A 13,705-nucleotide genomic window follows, 5' to 3' on the forward strand; every position below is an offset into this window, starting at 1 on the left:
TTCGCCGCGGCCGGCCGTTAGGCCCCGCCTCCCTGGCCGCGCGGGCAGGAGCCGCGGGACCGCCGTTGGCCGCCACTCACCCTTTGAGCGGGCGGGGCTCTGGGATTCCGCACGCTTCTGCAGCCCCCGGGGCCAGCCTGCAACGCCTACAGACCACGTTTAGACCACCTACCTGCTCAGTGTCAGGCCTGTATTAGGGGCTGGGAATACAAGGACCCGGCAGTGAACACGACAAACCCCACACCTCCCTAAAAAGGACAAACATTTCTTTTTTTAAATTTTTTTTTTTCAACGTTTTTTATTTATTTTTGGGACAGAGAGAGACAGAGCATGAACGGGGGAGGGGCAGAGAGAGAGGGAGACACAGAATCGGAAACAGGCTCCAGGCTCCGAGCCATCGGCCCAGAGCCTGACGCGGGGCTCGAACTCACGGACCGCGAGATCGTGACCTGGCTGAAGTCGGACGCTTAACCGACTGCGCCACCCAGGCGCCCCCAAACATTTCTTGACTCAGTCAATATTGAGTTGAGTCCCATCCGTGAGCCAGCACTGTGTGCTAGGTATCCAAGGCGCAGTAGTGAAAGAGACAGCCTGGCAGGGAGCGGAGGAAGCAGGCGATGAAAACGCAGTGTTAAAGGGATGAACGGTACCACGGGTGCAGAGAAAGGATCTCGAACTGGAGCCTGTTGGGGGGGCGGGAGAGGGGTTCTGGCTGACAGTAGGTTTCAGGAGGAGTTAATCTGAGTCAAGGACTGAGAGTACACGTTTATCTGATGAAGGAAGATGAGCTATTTGGGAAGGAGGGAGGCAGAGGGGACAGCAAGTACAGAAGCTGGAAGACAAGAGTGGGCAGGGCTTGAGAGGCAGTTATTCAGACTGAGAGGCAGGGACAAAGAGAGGTGGAGAAATGAAGCGACAAGGATATGAGACCCACAGCCATGGGTGAAGACAGATGGAGGCAGAGATGCTCTAGGACACTAACAGAGAAACAGGCATGGCAAGACTCAGAACTTCAGTCACACACAGCCCTCTGCACACACACAAGCATCGGGGAGACTTCTTGGAATATCCAAGGAATTTGCCAGAGGAGCCCAGTGTGAGTTACTAGTTTCAACGTTTATTTTGAGAGAGAGCGAGAGAGAAAGAGAGCAAGCGCACACAGGTGCACACAAGCAGGGGAGAGGTAGACAGAGAGGGAGAGAGAGAATCCCAAGCAGGCTCTATGCTGTCATTGCAGAGCCCAACTGGGGCTCAATCCCAGAGAGATCACGACCTGAGCTGAAACCAAGAGTCACGTGCTTAACCAACTGAGTCACCCAGCCTCCCCCGGAGTTAGTAGTTTCAAAGCCGTCTCATCAACAGAACTGCTTGGACAGCCTACTAATAACCCAGATTTCTAGGCTTCATCCTAGATTCACTGCCCCTTAATTTCCAGGTATACTTTTAGTACCCCTCCCCCTTTTGGTTTGGGGAACCACTGGTTGAGGAAAACTAAAGTCTTAATACATGAAACGTTTTTGAGAAGGTGTGCTCATAATTTAGTGTCTCACCTCCAACTCATCTTTTTTGGGCTTGCTTTATGAAAATGGATCTGGACCCTTTACATATTTTTTTCCTTTCCCCACTGGCAGGATGTTAAACCTTGTCAGTGAAGGCTCTGGAGAGGCACTGGAAGGGGAAAGGTTTTCCTTCCTGGTTCCAGTGTGTTCACTCACCAGGTCCTTTCAGTGTGTGTGGTTGCCTCATGGCCAGCTTCTGAGGACAGCTTCCTCAGCACCGGACTCCTGCTGTGTAACAGGAATGGGCAGTACCATGAGGCCAGCAGCTTCCCTCAGAATCTGTCCCCCTACAGTGAAGTGCCTCTCTTTGAATAGCTTTTTCCAGTACCCTCGAGGGAAATTTTCCAGCCTAGAGTGTGGCTTTCTAGCAAGTTCCACCTGCATGACATCATAACTACTTCTCTGCCATTCAGTGGGCCACGAGGCCTGGGATCTCAGCCTAGCATGGGGATTGGGGGATTCTCCCTTGGATGCTCTATGTTACTGTCTTGGCCCTACCAGCAGTGGCTGCTCCTTGTACCTGCTGTTTCTATATTCTTCAGAGTTCTCTTTCCTTCTTACAAGCCGATGCCTCATTATCACAGACTCATACTCTTTAAACTCTCCTTGTTCAAATTATGGTGTGGTTTCTCTCTCCTGATTAGACTCACGCTCATACAGGGAGTGGCAACAACCTGCCTACTTTGGTTTAGTTAAGAGGATAACGGATCTATCCTTGGTCTAGGTTCAAGAACATGAAATGGAAGGGATAAATCTAGGCCACTGACTCACACCAGCTCTGAATGAGGAGGTCCACTTCCAGCATGGTGAGTGGTAAAGCATGGAAATTGGAGCCTATGTTAGTCTGCTCAGGCTGCTATAACAAAATATCACAGACTGGGTGGCTTAAACAACACTTATTTCTCAATTCTCATGGCTTTGGAGGCTGGAAAATCCAAGATCAAAGTGCTGGCTGGTTCGGTTCTCAGTGAGATCTCTCTTCCTGGCTTGCAGTGGTTGCATTCTTGCTATGTCCTCACATGGCAGACAGAGCTAGCTCTGGTGTCTCTTCCTCCTTTTATTATTTTTTAAATGTTTATTTTTATTTAGAAAGAGCAAGAAGGCAAGGGGCAGAGAGAGAGGGTAAGAGACCAAGCAGGCTCCGTGCTCAGTGTAGAGGCCACAGGGCTCGATCCCATGACCGTGAGATCATGACCTGAGCCAAAATTAAGAGTTGGGTGCTTGACCAGCTAAGCCACCCAGGTGCCCCTCTTCCTCCTTCCATAAGAGCACCAGCCCTATTGGATTAGTGCTCCATGCTTAGGAGCCCATCTAACCTTTATCAGCTTCTCAAAGGCCCATCTCCAAACACAGTCATTTTGGGGGTTAGGGCCTCTACATGTGAATTTTGGGGGAAGAAATTTCAGTCTAGGCAGACCATACAAAGCCATATAGACCAGAGTTTGAATTTAAGCCCTTTCATTTGCAGCTGTATAACCTTGAGCAGATTTCTTTACCTCTCTAAGCCTTAATACCCTCATTTATAAAACAGGGATAGTTAAGGTGACTTTACAATTTAAGTTTATTTATTTAGAGAAAGAGCATGAGAGCAGGGGAGGAGCAGAGAGAGAGGGAGAGAGAAAATCCCAAGCAGGTTCCGTACTGTCAGTGCAGAGCCCAAAGGGGGACTTGAACTCACCAACCATGAGATCATGACCTGAGCTGAAACCAAGAGTCAGACATTCAACTGACTGAGCCATCCAGATGCCCCAAGTGACTACACAATTTTTTATCCAAACCTTCTGAGAGCGAAAGGGGATACTAGGACTATAGGGCATATACCATGACTGTTCCAGGCAAACTGGGACATATGGGTTCCTCAAAGCAATCTATTTGTGGTATTCTTGGGAAGAATAAGTAGGATTCTGTATGCAAACCCCTAGCACATTACTTGGCACAGGATAGGCATCAAAAACATTAGAATTCTTATAATTGCTGGAATTTCTCCTTGCTTCCCTGGCACTGTCTCTTCCCCTATGGGCAAAATGCTCACCCCTTAGCCCTTCATCTCCTTCCCACCTGCCAGGCATTTCCTTAGGTCCAGTGAAGGCAAGGCTTAAAATCTTGGTAACACTGGGGTCAACTGTGCACTGGGGCTGGGAAAGCAAGATCACTGCAGAGGGGGAAGGGGCAGAGGATATTAAAGGAAAGGCAGAGGAAGACTGAACAGGTTAGAGAATTGAGGAAGAGGGAGGTTAAGCAGAGAGAGCACAATTTAATGACAGGCAACATTATGGAAACTCATCAGATAGGACAAATGAAGGTTGATCAGTGAAGAGGGGAAAATGTACAGGATTATAGTTCTTATATGCAAATATCTGAGTAAATTCCATTTATTTACATACAAATAAGCCTGAAATGCACTGCAGCAAATGTTAATAGAAGTTATCTGGCATGCATGTAGGATTACAGGCAAAATCACAAAATTTGAAAAATTTCAAATAGGGGTGCCTGGGTGGCTCAGTCGGTTGAGCGTCCAGCTTCTGATCCTTTGTCCCTCTCTCTGCCCTAGCAGGGAGGGGCAGAGAGAGAGAGAGGGAGATAGAGGATCCAAAGCTGGCTCTGTGCTGACAGCAGTGAGCCCGATGTGGGGCTTGAACTCACAAACCATGAGATTATGACTTGAGCCAAAGTCGGATGCTCAATTGACTGAGCCACCCAGGTGCCCCTCAAAATATAAACAGTAAAAAAAAAAAAATCCATTTGTAGATTGACATGTAAATGTAGTTATTTCTTTGTTACAAGACCAAGAAAAGCATTTTAAAAAATAACAATTCCAAACAAAGTTTCAAAAAGGAATACATTCAACTATAGTCCTCTTGGAAAGAATATTTTCATTGTATTTTTAAAAGTGAGAGCCAAACACTTTTATACTGTTAATAAAATGTTAAAAAAAGAACAGTGGGTGATCCAGATTTTGAATGTCTGCTGAACAACTGGAAGATCTAGAAACTTATCTGTAACTGGTAAGACAGGCCAGATTAATGCTATTGCAACAAATAATCACAAAACCTCAATGGTTTAAAACAACAGATTTACTTCTTGTTCCTGTCATATGACCATTGCCTGTTGGGCAGTTTGGAGGAATGGCTCTATGCAAATAGTTTTGCTCAGAGACCTAGGTTGAGGGACCCCAAATGGGGTCCCAAATGGATCTTGAATATGGGGGCTAGTGTGCAGAGGGAAGACCTGAGCAAATAATCACAAGCTCCAAAGACTTCTCTTGCTGGAAGAGATATATGTCATTTCCCCTCACATTGTTTTGGCCAAAGCAGGGCCTGTGGTCATGCTGGTCTTTAAAGGGGGCAGGAAAGTACAATCGTGCCGGGCACCTGGAAGGAGGGGAAACAGCTATGTCAGAAAACAACACAATAAAATAAATCATACAAATGAAAAGTACAACATAGGGAATACAGTCAATAATATTGTAATAGTGTTATATGGTAGGTATTTATCGTGATGAGCACTGAGTAATGCATGGAATTGTCGAATCACTGTGTGATATGTCTGAAACAAACATAACATTGCATGTCAACCCTACTTCAATTAAAAAAAAGAACAAAACATACATGGGGCACCTGGCTGGCTCAGTCAGTAGAGTATGCAACTCCTGTTGTGAGTTCAAGCCCCATGTTGAGTGTAGAGGTTACTTAAAAAAATAAATAAAATCTTAAAACAAAAACATAGTCAAACAACCACTAAGGACTCTTTAGATAAGGCACGAGCTCTTTGGGCCACCACGGTCCTCCGCACTCCTTAGTGAACTCCTAGCACTGCAGCCAAAGGTCAGAGGACAACTGTTATGCTGTCCCCTGGTGCCTTTATTCTATGCCAGACTTCTCTGGGGATCAAGGAGTTGAAGTTGTATTTAGTGAGATAATCTAGACAAACCTGTGTTCAATTCCTGGCTATTGAGGGCAATAAACCTCTCTGAACCTCGCTTTCTTTCCCTGTAAGATAAAGATAATAATTAGACCAATCTCATAGCATTATTGTGAGAAATAAGGCAATGTTCATAAAACATTCAGTTCAGTGCCTGGTATATAATAAGCACTCAGAAGCCACTCTTAGGATTATGCCAAGTTAGTTTTTAAATCACATAATACATAGAAAGTTTCTTAATGTAAACATTCAAAAAAATTTGTTTTAAGGTTTTTTTTTATTTTTGAGACAGAGAGAGACAGAGCATGAGCAGGGGAGGGGCAGAGAGAGAGGGAGACACAGAATCTGAAGCAGGCTCCAGGCTCTGAGCTGTCAGCACAGAGCCCGACACGGGGCTCGAACTCGCAAACCATGAGATCATGACCAGAGCCTAAGTCAGATGCTTAGCTGACTGAGCTACCCAGCTGCCCCTATGTAAACATTTTTAAACAATCCAGATAAAGTGAAAGTTTCCTTCAAATCTTTATATTATTGTCTTCCACAGAGGCAGTAACTACTATCAGATTGCTGTGCATTCTTTCTAGACCTTGTTCTGTGGTTTCACAAATGCTGATAAACACATATGCATATATAGGTTTTGGTATATTTTTAAGCATATATACTGTACATAATTTGCAAGATGCTCTTTTTTTTTTAACTTTTTAACGTTTATTTATTCTTTAGAGAGAGAAAGAGACAGAGAGAGAGAGAGAGAGAGAGAGAGACAGAGAATCTAAAGCAGGCCCACACTGTCAGTGCAGAGACCAATGCAGGGCTTGAATTTATAAACCACGAACCATGAGATTGTGACCTGAGCTGAAGTCGGAGGCTCAACCAACTAAGCCACCCAAGTGACCCTGCAAGATGCTCTTTTTAATGAACAACATGCTCTGGGGATTTCTGTTATATGTGTGTAGTCTTGTAATATATATTTAAAAAAAAAAATTTAAATCCTGCAGATTACTAGGATTTCCCATGGATCCCAGAACTCTCAAACCACCTGGAAAGCTGTCTCTGTTGCATTACCTGGTGGCTTGCTTAAGGGCATGAAAGAATATTCCAGCCCTTCAGGGGTGTCTGAGGAGGCCAAACCTCTTTTCCTACTTGGGGCTATATTCTTCTTCCCTGGGCAGTAATGACAAGTAGGTAAATGAACAAGGACTTGAAGTCAGAGTCCTAGTTTCCAGTCCTAGCTGTGAGACCTTGGGCCACTTGTTTACCCTCTCTGAGCCTGTTTCTGAGAAGTGAGAACCGTGGTTGTTGTGAATATTAAATGAGATCATCTTTATAGAGAATATTAGTAAGGTTGCCTGGCTCATGGGCAGCATTCTGTAGAGTTTCAGGAGGTGATATGTTTGCAGAAAGTCAATGTCAAAGAAGGGAGGCATGCATTTCTAAGCCAGTAAAGGGTCTCTTTAGACTTTTATATGGTAAGGAGCAAAAAGAAAAGATGTTAGCAGTCTGGCAGGCAGGCCAATTAAAACATTCAGGCTGGCTTTTCTTTTTCTTTTTTTTAATGTTATTTACTTATTTTGAGAGAGGGAGGTGTGAACGCTGGGGGAGGAACAGAGAAAAGGGGGAAGGAGAGAATCCCAAGCTCCAACTCATGAAGATCGTGACCTGAGCCAAAATCAAGAGTCAGATGCTTAACCAACTGAGCCACCCAGGTGCCCCAGTGACTAATTTTCAAAATCCCTCAAATACCTAAAGGCATAATGTGTGGTATTTTATCCTGTTTTATTTATTTATTTATTTATTTATTTATTTATTTATTTATTTATTTTAAAGATTTTATTTACTTTTTAAAGAGGTATCATTAGTGTACTAGGTTTTTTATTTTTAATGCTTATTTATTTTTGAGAGAGAGAGAGAGAGAAGAGAGAAGATAGAGAGAGAGAGAGAGAGAGAGACAGAGAGAGAACATGAGTGGGGAGGGGCAGAGAGAGGAGACAGAATCAGAAGCAGGCTCCAGGCTCTGAGCTGTCAGCACAGAGCCCGGGTTCAGGGCTCAAACTCACAAACGGTGAGATCATGACCTGAGCTGAAGTCAGAGGCCTAACCGACTGAGCCACCCAGGCGCCCCTAAAGATTTTATTTTTAAGTAATCTCCACACTCAGCGTGGGGCTCAAACTCACAACTCCAAGATCAAGAGTCACATGCACCACCCACTGAACCACCTGGGCACTCCTATTTTATTTTAATTCCAGTGTAATTAACATACAGTGTTACATTAGTTTTGGGTATACAATACAGTGATTCAACAAATCCATATATTACTCAGTGCTCCTCAAGAAAAGTGTACTCTCTTTCCCTGGTTTTTCTTTTCTTTTTTTTTTTTTTAAATAGGCTTCACACCCAGCCTGGGGCCCAATGTGGGGTTTGAACTCATGACCCTGAGATCAAGACCTGAACTGAGATCAAGAGTCGGACGCTTAACCAACTGAGCCACCCAGGTGCCCCAGTAATTTCTGTTTTAAGGATCAAAGTTTCCATATTTGTATTATGGAAAATGTATATGTATTAAAATCTATCCTTAACACTGAATTTCTTTTGAAAAATAATACATGTACATGTTTAAAAAATTGTCAGTACCAAAGGGTACTTTGGATGAATGAAAACTAAGCTGTTCTCCCACCCTGGCCCAAGTTCACCTCGTTAACAATCATTAACAGTTTCTTATGACTCCTTCCAGACATAGACATAACCTGTGCATGTACAGCAAAACCATCCAGATATGTGTAGAGATAAGTAGAGCAATAGAGTATACCTTAATAGAAATAATCGCCCCATGGCATTGGTTCCCCTTCTTTACTCTTTCCATTTTCTGCACTTTGCTTTCTCCATCTACTGGTATCTCTTGGAAATTGCTCTGTGACTGTACACATAGATCTGCCTCATTTTCTCTATGGCTGCTTGACAGTCCACTGTAAGAGTGCATTGTACTGCAGTACTATATCTAACCAGTTCCATATAGCTCTAGATTTGGGTTGTTTCCTCTTTTTCTAGTAGGAGCAGTGCTGCAATCCATGTTATTTCATTAGAGCTTTGTTCGCAGGTGAGAATTTAACAGTGAAAGACACACACAGGCATGTATTTTTAATTGCCCTTCATAAGTGATTAGCTATGTTTGGGAAAAACTGATCCACTTGATATTTTTAGGATCATTCCTTTCCTAATATTCCCTGTTCCCCAACTTCCTCCACCACCACCAGGCTGAGTTTTCTGGGATTTTGCCCATGTTTCTTCTTTCCCTGCTTCTCATAGCTTTGGGGAAAATTGGCAGGAAGAAAGGGTGAGGTAGTGTAGAAGAGGGGTATCCAGCTTTTGCTTGGCAGTGGAAAAAGAAGCAGGAGGCTGGGGACTCTCCCCTAGCTGACTCAGTTGGCCAGATCAGGGTATCTCAGCCTTGGCACTATTGACTTTTTGGTCAGAAAGTCCTTTGTCATGGCAGGGGTGTGGTGGTGGTGGTGGGGTCTCTCTCTTCTGCGTCTATGAATCCCTGGCCTTTGCCCACTGGATGCCAGCCGTCCCTCTACTCGGTTGTAACTAAACCTGTTAAGTCCCCTGGGGGGAAATCTCCTCGGACTCCCTGCCTTGACAGTTCACTGGTGGTAAATCATTCACTGAACATTTACTAAGTATCCAGCACCTGGGGCCTGAGGGTTTCATGATCTGAGTGGGGAGGCTAGCACAGGAGAGTGCCAACTTGCTCTCTCCTTTGGAAGACAGTAACAGCCACTTGAGGGTTCTTGTCTACATTCACCCTCTGGTAATCCGTTTCCTCTTCCTTCCTTCCTACCTCCCGTTACACAACACAGTACATAAATATGGTCTCGTAAAACTTTCACATAATACATTGTCCTCATCGCTCCCAAGCTCGGAGATTCTCTAGGGGCAATAACTATTGTTTTAAATTTAGAACCCTTCCTATGCACTTACATACTGATTTTCACATACAGAAATCAGGAGTTTTGTTTTTTGCTTTGTTTGTTGAACTTGATTTTCTTTCTTTTTTTTTTTCAATTAACAGTCCAAATAACAAATGGAGACCCATCCGTATCTGTGTAATTCTACCTCATTACTTTTTAAACTACTGCATGGTATTCTATATTATGTGCATATCACTAATCACTTTGCCAGTTGATGAGCAATTACATTTTTAGTTTTTAAATATTTTAACAAAGCTGACAATGCTGCAGTTGAACACCGTGGTATAGGCTTCTTTGTTAAAAAAAAGTGGCTATCAACCAAGAAGTGCTATTATTGTTTTGGGTGATACACAATTTTAATAGTGATTGCCAAATAGCCTTACACAAAGAGCAGTTTCACTTAAAATTCCCTCCAAACGTGATTAAGAATAGCCAAGACTGTTATCATAGGCCATCTGGGTTCAATTACAATCTGTAAATTTAAAGTTTTGCAAATCTGCTCTCATTAGCATTTCAATTTGGAGAGTCAATTTGTAAAAGGCAAATCTCTCAGTCCACCCTTTAAGAACTCTTCCAGGGGCTCTTCATTGCCAACAGAATAAACTCCAAACCCTTAGCATAGCTGGCACGATCCGGGCAGAGGGGTGCGGGGGTGGGATGGAATGGGTGGGGTGTTGGAATAGGTGGGTGGGTGTCCTTACTGTAGAAAATTTTAGCAGCTTTTCTCTCTGGGTTAAATTTCATCCGAAGCTTTCTTAGTCCCAGATGCTTGGTTGGGGGCTCCGGGGCCAGCAAAGTGCCCCAGTCTGTTGGATGGGTGACGGAGAACAGAGACGGCATCCAGATCATCTCTGATCCCAGCCCTTAATAGGAACCTCATAAATGCTGAATGAGCTAGGCCGATGCGGCAGTGGGCCCTGGAGGGGGCAGAGGGACGCTCTCACTTGGCTCCTGGGGCGGCCGCGAGTCTCCAGTCTGGGGCCAGACCCTGCTCAGGGAGCGACAGGGGACGCGCCCGGGTCTCAGCAGGCTGCTGCCGGTCCCCTCCACGGAGACGCTCCAGGTGCTCCTTTACCAAATTTTCTGCAAAACTTAACGGGAGACCACATGCCTGGAATGAGAACTGACCGAGGCGTCTGTGTATTGCCTTACAGAATGCTCATGGTGACCAACAGAGGGCCCAATAACACACCGAGGGACGTGGACAGGACCGGGCTGGAGCACCACTTAGCCCCTGAAGTGCTTCGGGCAATCTTTGGGGGGGGTCCGTGTAGGAGTTTGACAAATTACCTTTTAAAGTAGTAACGACACGAAAGAAGCCCCCACAACCCCAGCAATTCGAACACTGAATGGCAATGGGGGTGACGCACAGGATGTTGCACTAAGGACCAAGCCGAGCAGAGACTTTACGGTTCCTTGGCAGCAAGAGAGAGGGAAGACCTCAGCGAACTCCCACGAGCCCGCCATGGGGCCGGCCTGCCGCAGCACTTGCCACGAACAGCAGGGTGGACATCTGTGTTCTCAAACTCGGCAGTTTTCACGGGAGACCTCTTTACACGATCTTAGGTACGCGACGGCCGCTACTTTCCCCTTCGGTGTTCCCTTCACTGTGGTCCAACAATAGTGCTGACTAATGGTGAGAGCCAGCAAGTGCCCTTAGGCGGCCGTATGGAAATAAAAAAGTTGCTATAAGAAGAAAAAACCCAAACAACGGGAACTTTACCACTTGGCTTCCCTGGTACCAAACTGCAGAACAGGCGGGAGAGGGGGCGGGAGAGGGGCCTCAGGGCCAGACCCAACAAGTGAGGGAGAGAAAGGAAAGAGGACGGAAGCGGGGGCCAGAAAGAGCCTCAGGATCTCCCCAGAGGGCACGGAGGCCCTGGGGCTCGGTCTCCTTGGCACAGTCCAACCCCCGCGTCAATCAGCTCCGTCTCGCTTTGTGATTGGCCAGGGGCTCCCTTGGCCTCCCTGGCGCCCACCTCCTAGTTGCTTGGGGTTTACTTCCCCAAAGTACACGGGCCCCACCTTGTGGAGCAACCGCTCCTGCATGGAAAACCGATCTCCGCCCAGGGGAACACATTTTATCGAATGGGAGCGGCCGCACGCACTTATTGGCTACTATGGGTATCGGTTAAAGAACTCCCCACCCTCTTTTTGACGTACCTTTAAGTAATTGGTCTCTCTCAATGCCAATCCGTTACTAGGGAAACGAGATCCTCACAGTCTCATAGGCATGAGTCTAAGCCAATCAAGAGCCACGCCTTCATCCTGAGGCAATACCCAATTGCTGCTCGAAGAGCCCAGAGGACGCAGTCGGGATTGGTCACAAGCCTGCTCGACCTGGCCGCAACAAGTTAGGCTGAGTCGCGGTTATATAGACCGGCGACGGAGCACGCGTGTGTGCGGACGCAGTTGCGTGAGGGGATTTTGCCTTCTGCCGTGCTGTGGAGCAAAGCTTGTTCCTCTCCCGCTCAGCCGCGCAGGTAGTCTGGGGTGTGGGCGGGGCGGGGCGGCCCAGGGACGAAGACGAGCTGGGACGGTCGTGAGAGGGAGGAGAAGTCCGAGCGACGGCGGCGGCCGCGCGAGGCGTGCACACCCCCCCCCCCCCCAAACGGCCGCAGGCGGGCGCACGGGCGCGCGGAGTTTCCCCGCCCCCTCTTCGCCGCGCTCCCACCGGTCGGCGCGCGTGGCCGTGTCCGCGGCCGCCTCGTGCGCGTGCCACGCCCAACGGCCGCGCGGGGCGAGAGCGAGCCGCGGCCGCCGCCCGGGCTCCAGAGCGATCTCGGGGGCCTGGGGCCTCGCGCGGCGGTCTCGCCGGCCTTTCCCGCCCGCCGCCTCCCTCCCGCGCGCCCGCAGAGCCTTCCCTCCCCTGGCGAGGGGCTCCTGTTTGGCCCGGACCCGAGGAGGCTTTTATTTTGGGGCGGGGCGACACGAAAGCGCGATGAGGGTTTTTCCGACTCGGGAAGCAGAAGTGCAGCGCTTCGGCTTCGCAGGGAGTTAAAGGGGGAGCAGCGAATGCATGGATAGTGAGAGGAGATAATAACCCTTGTGTTTTCTAAGCCCCCACTGTGTGCCAGGCACTGTGCTGAGCAACTTGTGTGGCTCTCATGCGCTCCCACGAGGATCCGAGGAGGTAGGTGCGGGGATTTGCCCTATGGCAGTGGATTCGGTGGGCCCGCGGTGGAGAGGCGTGCTCAAAGGCACACAGACGGTAAGAGGCAGGTGCTGGTTGGAACCCGCGGGCCGTCTGACTCCTAGTCCCGCAGCCTCCTTTCGTCCTTGTGCCAGCGCCCTGCGCGGCTCCAGGGCGCCGCTGTCCCCGGAGCCCTGGTCCCTGGGGGCAGCATCAGCCTGGCGAGGCCAACTGCTGCGAAGAGTGCATTGGCGTTTGTACTGGAGCCACTTGTGGGCTTCAGGGAGACGCGGGTTGGAAGTGGGATTATGACAAAGGACACGAGAGGCTTTGGGCTTTCCTTTCTACGTGTATTTGCACGGAGGGACGTGCCGCCCTCCACGCTTCCGGAAAAAGGATAGAATCGAATGAATACGTGCGAATGAACGTGGACAGTGTTCCTCCTCGGATTTGATACTGGTGGTGGGAAAGTCCCGCCAGCAGCCAGTTAGGCTCCGAAATTGGTCTAGACCTTGAAACCTTTTTCTTGTCTTCACCGGGGCAGGCTTTTGAGAAGGACCTTCGGGAGGATCGTTTGACTTCCTCGTTTTGTAGTTGGAGAAAATGCGTGTCAGAGCGATGAGTTTCACATCTCGCCCGCCTGCGTGGGTTGAAATGTGAAGTTGGGACGGAAAGGATGGTGCCCAGTTACAACATAAATTTAACCACTGGAGCTTATTATGCTAGGTGAATTACGGGTGATTGAGAGGTGTTGGAAGTCTTGCCCTTAACGCCAGTCGGGACCTGGCAGTCGGGATCTTCTGCGGATGAAAGCCTCTCTGCATTCAGTTCATGTGTTGAGCGTTTCCTGTTAGGTTCCTGTCTGTATGCTGCAAATACAGAAGAGTCCTTCAAAGACGAGTATAGGTTTGCGATATTTGAAAGGCAGTATGCACCTTGGCTTAATAAAATAGTTGTAGGTCCAGGGGCGCCTGGATGGCTGTTGGTTAAGTGCCCGACTGGACTTGGGCTCAGGTCACGATCTGTTGGTGAGTTGGAGTTCCCCCTCCGGCTCTCTGCGCTGACGGTGCAGAGCCTGCTTGGGATTCTCTCTCTCCCTCTCTGCTCCTCCCCTGCTCGTCCT

The 13,705-nt window shown here is 47.8% G+C and overlaps 1 protein-coding gene and 1 long non-coding RNA gene across 4 annotated transcripts in view; one reads left to right on the top strand and one right to left on the bottom strand.

Annotated features, from left to right (window-relative positions):
• Positions 1-4,613: 4,613 nt before the first annotated feature.
• On the bottom strand, positions 4,614-11,725 carry LOC131506810 (uncharacterized). The gene is made up of 3 exons (XR_009259153.1): positions 11,613-11,725; positions 5,490-5,548; positions 4,614-4,930 (listed from the first exon to the last, which is right to left on the bottom strand). It is a non-coding gene; the product is annotated as an uncharacterized LOC131506810 (long non-coding RNA).
• Positions 11,726-11,793: 68 nt separating this feature from the next.
• Positions 11,794-13,705, top strand: part of G3BP1 (G3BP stress granule assembly factor 1) — a 36,695-nt gene continuing 34,783 nt past the window's right edge. For 2 of the 3 annotated variants that reach the window (XM_058720790.1, XM_058720783.1), the window contains exon 1: positions 12,193-12,582. The gene's annotated coding sequence lies outside the window, so the exon portion shown is untranslated. Of the gene's footprint in view, positions 11,933-12,192; positions 12,583-13,705 lie in introns of those variants that run through there. The other variant, XM_058720774.1, reaches the window with a different exon arrangement.

Source organism: Neofelis nebulosa, chromosome 1 (assembly GCF_028018385.1).
Source record: "Neofelis nebulosa isolate mNeoNeb1 chromosome 1, mNeoNeb1.pri, whole genome shotgun sequence".
NCBI classification, from domain to species: domain Eukaryota; kingdom Metazoa; phylum Chordata; class Mammalia; order Carnivora; family Felidae; genus Neofelis; species Neofelis nebulosa.